Source organism: Pristis pectinata, chromosome 22, assembly GCF_009764475.1.
Source record: "Pristis pectinata isolate sPriPec2 chromosome 22, sPriPec2.1.pri, whole genome shotgun sequence".
NCBI lineage: Eukaryota > Metazoa > Chordata > Chondrichthyes > Rhinopristiformes > Pristidae > Pristis > Pristis pectinata.
In genome coordinates this window covers 3187298-3198661 of record NC_067426.1, presented here as the reverse complement: position 1 = coordinate 3198661, position 11364 = coordinate 3187298, and positions in this window count along the sequence as shown.

The following is an 11364-nucleotide window of genomic DNA, read 5'->3' as shown; positions in this document are numbered from 1 at the left end:
CCCAGTTTTAGTTGCTCCAACTCTGGCAGTCTCGCCTTCATCACCAAGGCGTCAAGCTCTGGAATTCCCTCCCTAAATCTCTCTGCCTCACTTTAAGTTTTTAAAGGACATTTTTGTTGCTGTAAGGGGACTCTACGCAGAAAAGAAACAGGAAAAATGAGACACACAATTTGCCAAAAATAATGTAGAGCTAATTAATGAGCAGAACAACTTAGTATTTGCAAACTAATATTTTCTATAAATTCCATTTCTTAGAACCTAGGCTATTTATTGTCGTGTTTCTGTTCCTTATAACTTTCTGTGATAAAACTTATTAGAAGTCTGGTGGTAAATTTGTAGAAAACCACAGTGTTGTGGCACACATCTGGAGGCTGGTGTTATAAGTCATGTAATCTTTTCCTGAAATTAGACAAATAGACAATGCTGAAAGCTTTCGGCAGGTCAGGCAGCATCTGCAGAGAGAGAAACAGCGGTAACATTTCAGAATCAGAACCACAACCAGAATCAGAATCAGATTTATTATCACTGACTTACGTGGTGTGAAATGTGTTGTTTTGTGGCAGCAGTACAGTGCAAAGAAGTAAAGTTACTATAAATCACAAAAATAAATAAATAGTGCAAAAAAAAAAAGGAATACTGAGGTTGATAACCTTTCATGAGAACAAGGAAAAGTTTGAAAACACTCTGTTTCTCTCTGCACAGACACTGCCTGACCTGCTGTGTATTTCCAGCATTGTCTGTTTTTGTTTCAGATTTCCAGCAACTGCATGTTTTTATATTTTTTAGCCTCTTCCTTCAATGGATCCCACAGATTAACCAAAGCTTCACATCAATGTGATGCTGAGCTGCCTGTCAACAAAAAAAGATCTATCCTGTGTAATTTGACCTACAGAAGTTTAGGTAGAACTGGATTCCTCATTGGTTGTGAAGCTGACAGAGTTTTGGATTAATGACATCAGATGACATCAGAATAGTTTCTAAAATGATTTATATCATATTAATAATCCCATTCTCCTTTGACCTTCACCCTTCTGATGGATCATCTCCTTCCTGCAGGATGTTGTATTCTTAATTCTGCTTTAAGCAACAGAAAGTGATCAGTAACGGTTTCATCACAAAGTAACACTCCATTTTACAGCAATGTTGCCTTTAACACACAATGGAAATCAAGGCAACTACTTGCTAACTGAATCTGTTTGCAACGTTTTGGAGAGAAGTATATCTTCACTCCAATCCTTCAACAGTTAAGACAATGGGGGTACGATAATGTAAAATTGTGATTACAAGTTACAGTCAGAATTACACTCTCCCAAATTTTACTTCCATTGAAATTGTCACTCAATAATGATTTGCATGATTCACAAAAGGCTAAAATGTGGGTACAGCAAGTGATCAGGTAAACTAGTGGCAACACAAAAGGAGCTGGAGGAACTCAGCAGGTCAGGCAGCATCTATGGGGGGAAACGGACAGTCGACGTTTCAGGTCGAGACTCTTCATGTGGAGGCTAGCAGAATGTTATTGTCAATTGTGAGGGGAATTGAATACAAAAATAAGGAGATTAAACTTTGCTTATTTGTGGCATTGGTGAGACCACATCTAGAGTACTGTGCACAGTATTGGTTTCCTTATTTAAGGATGGGTGTTAATGTGTTGGAATGTGTTGGAGCAAGTTCAGAGAAGAGTTATTGGACTGATGGGAAGAATGGGTACGTTCCTTTAAAGTATCCCGAGGGACCTTGTCAAGGTGAATGTGAAGAGAATGTTTCTTCTTGTTTAAGAGTCCAGAAGTAGGGTAACTGATTAAAAATAAAGATTCAGCCATTCACAGAAGAGATGAGGCAAAATTCTTTCTTCCAGAAGGTGGTGGATGCAGAATCATTGAATATAGAACATGGAACATAGAACAGTACAGCACAGGAACAGGCCCTACGGCCCTCGATGTTGTGCCAAAGTAATTAAACTAGTAATTAAATGCCCAACTAAACTAATCCCTTCTGCCTACACAAGGTCCATATCCCTCCATTCTCTGCACACTCATGTGCCTACCTAAGAGCCTCTTAAACACCTCTATCGTATCTGCCTCCACCACCACCCCTGGCAGCGCATTCCAGGCACTCACCACTCCCTGTGTGAAAAACGTGCCCCACACATCTGCTTTGAACTTACCCCCACTCACCCTAAATGCATGCTCTCTAGTATTAGATATTTTGACCCTGGGAAAAACATACTGGCTGTCTACTCTATCTATGCTTCTCATAATCTTATAAACCTTTATCAGGTCTCCCCTCAGCCTTTGCTGCTCCAGGGAAAAGAACCCAAGTTTGTCCAACCTACTTAAGGCAGAGAGGTAAATTCTTGATATGCAAGGGGGTGAAAGACTATCACGGGTGGAGGGGAATCATGGGTGGAGGGGAGTGCAGAGCTGAGGTTACAGTCAAATCCACCACAATCTCGCTGAATGGCAACGTAATCAAAAGGGGCCAAGAGTCCCCTGCCTGTCCCTCCATCATTTGCTCGTATGTAACAAGGTGGCTGATCTTTTACCTCAGCATCACTTTCCTTTGTTCACCTCCAAGCTCTTGAATTCCTTAATATCCAACAATCTATCAGTCTCTGTGTTGAATATACACAACCACCGAGCCCACACAACCCCTCGTGTGGGACATCCCAAAGATTCACCAACTCTCCAAGAAAAGTTCTTGCCATTTCTGTCCTGAATGGACAACCCTTCAATGTGAGACTGTGGCCACTGGTTCTAGAAACCCCAGCCAGGGGAAACAAGGTCTTTGCAACTATCCTGGTAAGCCCCGTACATTTCAAAGAGACAGCTGTGCCCCTGCAGCAGTCACAGTGAGACCTGTCACCACAACGTCAGGACAGAGTACCTCCACTCCAGAGCACACTTCCCAGTGCAACTGTTATGCTGAGATCAGTCCTGAGTAAAACTGAGCTTTAGAAGCTGAGGTGCACCTGGAGAAATAATACTGTCATTATTGCACCAAATGTCACTGAGGCCTCTGTGAAGAACTGTCTTGGAAGACAGTTGCCATGGAAACACTGTCACTTTGAGAGTGTGAGTGGGGCTTTCAGCATGGTGGCAGGTTCACTTGCAAAAGGAAGTCAGCAGTGCTGCACAAACACACATCTCCAGGGCTAAGAAAATTAATGAACCCAAATAGAGTAAACAGACGTGCACCTGGTGATTGGGGATCACTGTCAAACCAGTATTCAATCACCTGATAACTAGATGGAGGGCAGCAAGCAGTGGTGAACTATGAACTTGGGCTTGAAGGAGAAGGATGTCAGGTGACAGTGAACACTGGTGATTGGTCCACCCCGTGTCTGACATCCACAGATCTGGAACATTTAGAGGTTTATGATTTGTGAAAGATGAACCAGGTGTGGATTAATCCCGAAGTTGGATTTGAACACTGGCTGGGAGGGGGAGCTGGATTGTCTGCACGGTCATTTCTCTCAATGCCAATGGATTACTTTAGTACAATGATCCACCCGGTAAACTGGAATGGATGACGAACTATAAGGAAATGAAGTAGTCTATCGTGAAAACCAGCCTTCCTTCCATGGGCTCTGTCTACACTTCCCATTGCCTCGGGAAAGCAGCCAGCATAATCAAAGACCCCTCCCAACCCAATCATTCTCTCTTCTCCCCTCTTCCGTTGGGCAGAAGATACAAAAGCTTGAGACCACGCACAACCAGGCTCAAGGACAGCTTCTATCCCGCTGTTATAAGACTCTTGAATGGACTTCTTGTGCGATAAAGATGAACTCTCGATCTCTCAGTCTACCTCGTTGTGGTCCTTGCACTTTATCTGCCTGCACTGCACTTTCTCTGTAAGTGTAACACAATATTCTGTGTTCTGTTATTGCTCTTCCCTTTGTACTACCTCAATGTACTTACGTTTGGAATGATTTGTCTGAATGGCATGCAGAACAAAGTTTTTTCACTGTATCTTGGTACATGTGACAATAATAGACAAATTATCGGTTACCAATGAGGCACACTGCCCAGATATCTGCTCCTCCAGTTTGAATCCACACCAGGGTATCCATCCACATTGGCCCTCAGGAATGCCGATTACAACATAGAACATAGAACACTACAGCACAGTACAGGCCCTTCGGCCCACAATGTTGTGCCGACATTTTATCCTGCCCTAAGATCTACCTAACCCCTCCCTCCCACATAGCCCCCTATTTTTCTATTATTCATGTGTCTAAGAATCTCTTAAATGTCCCTGATGTATCTGCCCCCACAACCTCTGCCGGGGACGGCGACATGACTTTCCCCTGCCTTAATAAATGAAGAATTTGAACTTAGTGCCTTCAGCAACAACAAAGCCAAAGATTTTTTTTAGCAGCAAATGGGAAAGTGATTGGCCTGTGGATTGACTGGTGCCTCAGGGGACACACACTCTACATGTTGTGACAATAATGACTGTTCCTCTCCAGGCCTGATATCACAAAATACCCCAGCTTCCACATACCCTTGTCATTTAATGGTGTTTCCATTGCCAAGACCCCACTATCAATATCCTGTAGATCACCATTGACCAGAGAATCTCCTGGACCAGCCAGATAAAAACCATGGCTACAGAAGCAAGCCAGAGGCTGGGTTTCCTGCAGTGAGTGGCTCACCTCCTGACACCCCAGGCCTGTTCATCATCCACAAGTCAGGAGTGTGATGGAATAACCTCCATCTGTCTGCACAAGTTCAGTTCCAACAACAATGGCTGTGGTAAGTACCGCCCACAGAATACAGCACAGCTTGTCCAGGCCACTCCACCAGCACCTCCCAAACCCGAGGAGCTTTACCATGGAGAAGGACAAGGGCAGCAAGAGGAGTTGAACACCATCACCCACAGGTTCCCCTGTGAATTGGGCACATTCTGATTTGAAAGTAATATTGCTGGGTCTAAATCCTGGAACTCCCTCGCCAACAGCACCGTGGGATAAGATAAGATAAGATATCTTTATTAGTCACATATACGTCGGAACACAGTGAAATGCATCTTTTGCGTAGAGTGTTCTGGGGGCAGCCCACAAGTGTCGCCACGCTTCCGGCGCCAACATAGCATGTCCACAACTTCCTAACCCGTACGTCTTTGGAATGTGGGAGGAAACTGGAGCACCCGGAGGAAACCCACGCAGACACGGGGAGAACGTACAAACTCCTTACAGACCGTGGCCGGATATGAACCCCAGTTGCTGGCGCTGTAAAGTGTTATGCTAACTGCTACACTACTGTGCCTGCCCCTTCACCTGAAGGGCTGCAGTGGTTCAGGAAGCCCACTGCCGTCTCCAGGTCGATGAAGGTTGGCCTTTGCCAGTGACTCTCTGATCCCAAACACTAAGTTAAAAATGTCTGAAGGGAAGGGGTGCTCCTGAACTTGTGTAACCATGGCATCTGGGACCAGGGCTGGGTCTGCAGGAGGAGGGAGAGGTGCGGGAGGGGGGAGGGGGTGGGGGGAGAGGACAAGTGGATGGGGAGCTTGATCAGTGTTGGGGTGGAGTGATGGTTGCTGCCAGAGATTTGCTACATTGGTGGAGTTGGGGGATTACAGCCTCTCTCAGTAGATTGGGGTCGGGGAACATAGAACATTGAACACTACAGCACAGTACAGGCCCTTCGGCCCACAATGTTGTGCCGCCATTTTATCCTGCTCTAAGATCTATCTAACCCTTCCCTCCCACATAGTCCCCTATTTCTCTATCATTCATGTGTCTATCTAAGAGTCTCTTAAATGTCCCTAATGTATCTGCCCCCACAACCTCCGCAGGCAGTGCGTTCCACACACCCACCACTCTCTGTGTAAAGAACTTACCCCTGACATCCCTCTTGTACCTTCCTCCAATCACCTTAAAATTATGCCCCCTCGTGTTAGCCATGGAGTTGGGGTGCTTGGAATTCAGGGCTCGTTGTGTCAGATATATGGTACTGGTATTGGTTTATTATTGTCACATGTCCCAAGATACAGTGAAAGGCTTTTGTTTGCATGCCATTCAGACATATCATTCCGTTCATAAGTACATTGAGGTAGTAAGAAGGAAAACAGAATGTAAAATATAGTGTTACAGTTACATAGAAAGTGCAGTGCAAGTTGCCAAGTAAAGTACAAGGGTTATGACGATGTAGATTGGAAGATCAAGAATTCATCTTTATCGTATAAGAGGCCTATTCAAGAGTCTGATGACAATGGGATAGAAGCTGTCCTTGAGCCTGGTGGTACGTTCTCTGAAGCTTTTGTATCTTCTGCCCAACAGGAGAGGGGAGAAGAGAGAGTGACTGGGGTGGGAGGGGTCCTTGATTATGCATTACGACCAGTTAGGAGGGTGGAGGGTTGGTTGGTGGTGGGGGGTATTGGAGCAGGTAGGGGATTGGCCCAGCCCAGATCAACATTACCAACACCTGGTTGTCCCAGCAACACCCAATGACAGGTCCTCCTGTGAACCAGCTTCGAGGTCATGCTCCAGGAAATGACATCATTTGGTGATGTCTGATGCGAGTGCATCGCATCAACGGAGCAGAGGTGATCTGTTGCTGGGGCAACTGTTTAAGTTTGCTGAGTGGCGCAGGTCGAGCGGGAACGGTTGCAATGCTCTTCCAGAAAGAAATGGCTTTCTGCTACAAGGCAGCAAAGTGACCAGCTGCACTGTAAAGCCGCAGACCTGCATTACTATAGCACTTCCTACGTCCTTTCCAGGAACATTGGCAAGGGATTGACTGCTCGTGTAGTCACCCTTGCAACGTGGCGTGTTTGAGCCAGCGGTGAGCCAATGGAGGGATAGTTGTTCCTGTTAGTCACCGGTGGAATACTGGTGAGAATGGAATCAGGAATTGGGAACACTCTCTTGAAATCCCCCAAACTGGAGGAACACTGGACCAGATGAAGGGTCTCAACCCCAAACGACGACTGTCCATTTCCCTCCATAGATGCTGCCTGTCCCGCTGAGCTCGTCCGGCATTTTGTGTGTTGCTCCCTCTAAACCTTACCTATCCATGGACCTGGCCTTTCAGATGTTGTTAATGCACCTGCCTCGGCCACATCCTCTGGATGAATGTTCCACAAACTCTACACCCTCCGACAATGGGCTTATCCTGCCGGCTGCAGTTGTCCTTCCAACACACGTGGCCCCAAAGGCGTGTTGTCGTGGTAACCTGGTGAAGCGGAGCAGGATGTGAGTAGATCTTGTCCTGTCCCCAAGGCTCTGCCCCTGTTCTGTCCTGAAGACCTTCTGACAGTCCTGATGCAGGGTTTCGACCCGAAACATTGATATTTCCTTTCGCCTCCACAGATGCTGCTCGACCCACTAAGTTCCTCCAGCAGATTGTGTGTCGCTCCAGAGTCCAGCATCTGCAGTCTCTTGTGTCTGCTACTGATGGGTCATCACTCTCAACGGCCTTTGATTATTTTTAAATGTCTCTGATTAACACAGACATTTTAAAACAGTTCAAATAGATTTAAATAATTTAGAGAAAATAAGTTAAAACAGGAAAAAAAGTAAATTCATTTATGCACCTTAAAGTATGAGAAATTTTGATGGAAAAGCATAAAGAGGAAGTAAACTAAGAACAATAAAAATTTATCTGCAATTACCTATCCAATCAAAGTCAGTGACCCCAATCAAATGAAGGGGTCTGCTTGCTACTTCCTGGGGCAATCCCCAGTGGAAAGCCGAGGGCATCATGCAAAGTGCACTGGGCTCCTCAGGAAAGGACGTTTGTGGTCACCCCTGGGATCAGTGGAAGGAAATCTGCCCTGATCTATATGTGACTCCAGACCCTGCAATGTGGAAGTCCTAACCACCTCCTCAGCTTTGGGGAAATTAGGGATGGTCAATAAATGCTGGCATTAGTCATATCTTATGAAAGAATAAATAAAAATTCTTATTGAAACCCCATGTAATGTGGTCAGAATGTGAGACCAGTGTCAGACCAAGAGCTCAGGAGCAGCTGGTCCAGAAGTCCGGCTCATTCTGACCTCCATGTTGCAATGCACAGGAGCAGAGGTCAGGAATGAGCTGAACTGTAAGGAGAACATCACTGGCAGTTCTCTCTGGAACCAGCAGCAAAGGGCCCAGTTCGAGCCTGTTATCACATTCACACAAGATGAAAGGTTTCTTCGCAGTTATTTAAATGTTAGGTCTTTCACACTTGCAACACCTTTGTGTGTGTCAACCTGACCTGTAATAAACACCGCCCCCTGTTGAACCTATTTCTATATTACATGTGAACTATTACAAAATCCAATGGTAATTTTAACAGCAGAATAATCTGGATTTTAAGGTAATAATAAGACATTTATTTATTAGTCACATGTACATCGAAACACACAGTGAAATGCCTCTTTTTGTGTTACTGAGAATGTGCTGGGGGCAGCCCGCAAGTGTCGCCACTCTTCCGGCGCCAACATAGCACGCCCATAGTTCGTAACCTGTACAATTTTGGAATGTGGGAGGAAACCCACGCGGACACAGGGAGAACCTACAAACTCCTTACAGACAGCGGTGGAAATTGAACCTGGGTCGCTGGCACTGTTATAGCGTTACACTAACAACTACACACCATTACTAATCTGTAAAATTGACAGCAATTTTGGGGTTCTGGTGTTGTCAGTGATTCTGTATTCTTCCCTGGGCTGCACTGTTTGCAGTTTTTTCCGAAAGAAATTAAGTGAACTGGTGTGAGTTTACCCTGCTTATAGATTTGTCTCGCTGTAAAATACACGGAGTGTTTAAGTGAGCTTCTGTATTCAGTCATTCACAGGGTGTGGACGTCACTGGCAATGCCAGCACTTATTGTGCATCCCGAATTGCCCCGGAACTGAGAAGGCAGTCAAAGGTCGGTCACATTGGTGGGTCTGGAGTCACATATAACTCAGACAGGTTGGCAGATTTCCGTCCCTGAAGGACAATACTGAATCCACTGAGTATTTGCATCAGTCCAATATAACAACCGGCAACCATTGTCACTGTTACTGAGACCAGCTTTAATCCCAGAATTAGTTAATTAGTTTGCACTAAAATGGGCTTTTTTTGTTCTAATTGTGTTCTTGTAGAAATTGTGTATAATTTATGTTTTTCTTGTGAATGCTGCTTATTTGATGTTGTGTGCCTGTGATGCTGCTGCAAGTAAGTTGTTCATTGCATCTGTGCACACGTGGACTTGTGCGTGTGACAATAAACTTGACTTTGGTTGAAGTTTCTTCAGCTGCCACGGTGGATTTGAACTCAGCTCTCTAAATCAACTGTCCTGAACTCAGTTTACTAATCCAGCAATTTAAATACCACGCTGGCACCAATAACATGCACAATCTTTATTATGATGAAAAACACAATGATGCTGGAGGAACTCAGCAGGCCAGGCAGCATCCGTGGAGAAAAAGCAGGCGGTCAACGTTTCGGGTCAGAACCCTCCTTTAGGACTGAAGATAGGAAAAGGGGAAGCTCAATATACAGGAGGGAAAAGCAGAGCAGTGATAGGTGGACAAAAGAGGGGAGGCGGGTTGGGCAGGGTGGTGACAGGTAGACACAGGTAAGAGATAGTGATGGGCAGGTGCGGGGGAGGAGGGGAGAGCAGATCCACCGGGGGATGGGTCAAAGGTAAGGAGAGAGAGGGAAAAAAAGAGGCTAGGAAAGGGAAGAGAGGAAGCGTGGTTGGGGGGGGGCGGGGAGGGGGGTAGGTGGGGAATACCTAAATTGGGAGGATTCAATATTCATGACGTCAAGACAGAAAATGAGGAGCTGTTCCTCCAGTTTGTGCTTGGAATTCTCCCGGCAGTGGAGGAGGCCGAGGCCTGACCTATCTGTGATAGTGTGGGGGGGGGGGGGGAGTTGAAGTGACTGGCAACGGGGGAGTTGCAGATCGCGGTTACGGACAGAGCGTGGGTGTTCTGTGAAACAGTCACCTAGTCTGCGTTTGGTCTCACCAATGTAGAGGAGGCCACACTTTATTACAGCTAGAAAACGAGATGTTAGAGGTTTTAACATTTTAAAAGGGTTATTTAATATATCTCTCCTCTCTTAGTCATATATGCATGTTCTAATCTTTGTGATGGTATAAAAAGTTAATTGAAATGGTGCAGTTTTCTTTCCACTGATCTGCTGTTTGTAAAAATTCTTTGATGTGATTGGCTGCTCAGGCAGCTTCATCACATCATGGCTGCGGGGTGCTGGGGTCCCATTGCATCAGTACCTGACGGAAGCAGGAACCAGGAAAAGGGGGCATTCTTGTCAAGATGGCTGGATTTTTGTGGGGAGCTTTCTTTGAAGTCAGCAGTGTGCAATGATATTTTTACTGTGGATCATGATTTCTTTGAGTTAGCACCAGCAAAAAATAGTTGGATGTCGATACACTTTCATCTGAACATTTAATTCCGACACAGTCTTCATTGCCTTTACATGGAATTCAAGTTAAACACTGCAAACTTTCTTCCCAAATTATTCATTTGCAGTACTTATTTTCAATGAATTTCTTTGCCTTTAGATATTGAACACCAACTGAATTTTTTATTGATTGCAATGTGTGCTGGCTCAGTTAATGCAACTTTTCTCACTTAAGTTGATCTGTTTTATATGTTATTTGGATAATTGTTTCTGAGTCCCTGAGTGAGATAACGAGCATCAGTTTTAGGCATCTGTTATTGGATTGGCTTTATCCAGGAGTTGATTGAAATCCAAATCCAAATATCAATGCATGTAAACATAACATTCTTTGAAAATCACATGCATTTTGACAGAATCCATTGAGTTTTCAGGCTGTATCGTACCTCGACCCAGTCCAAGTTCCACAGCACTGATGCCTGTCTCCTCCACTCACCTTAAACCTTTGCCCTCTGCCTCTTGATTCCCCTAACCCAGGGAAAAAGACTGTGTCCATTCACCTTATATATTCCCTTCATAAGTTTATACACCCACTTCCATGCTGCATTTCTGCACTGTAACAATTCCATGAGCCACACTTAAGCAGTTGGCATTATCCAGCATCGATATTTATCCTGCCGTGTTCAACCTAGTCACTGTTATGGAGGCCTTAAATTCCAGCATTTAAACACATTGGAGAGCAAAAGGGGTGTTTTCTAAATCCTTTATTTATTTCAGATGTTTTCATAAATGACTGATTAGTGAAATTATATAAGATACATTGTCTGCCACAGAGTAAAAATTAGGTCCGGAATCTAAGTCATATAAAGACCATGTAGTAGAACATTACATGATGTTCCCTTACTAAACAAATGCTCCAGGGAGTCTGTACCCAGCAAGGTTGAGCAGACAAGTCCAAAGGTTGTTTGCTATGAATGAATGGTACCATTCCTATAACCAGATCAATGACCTTACAGGATTGA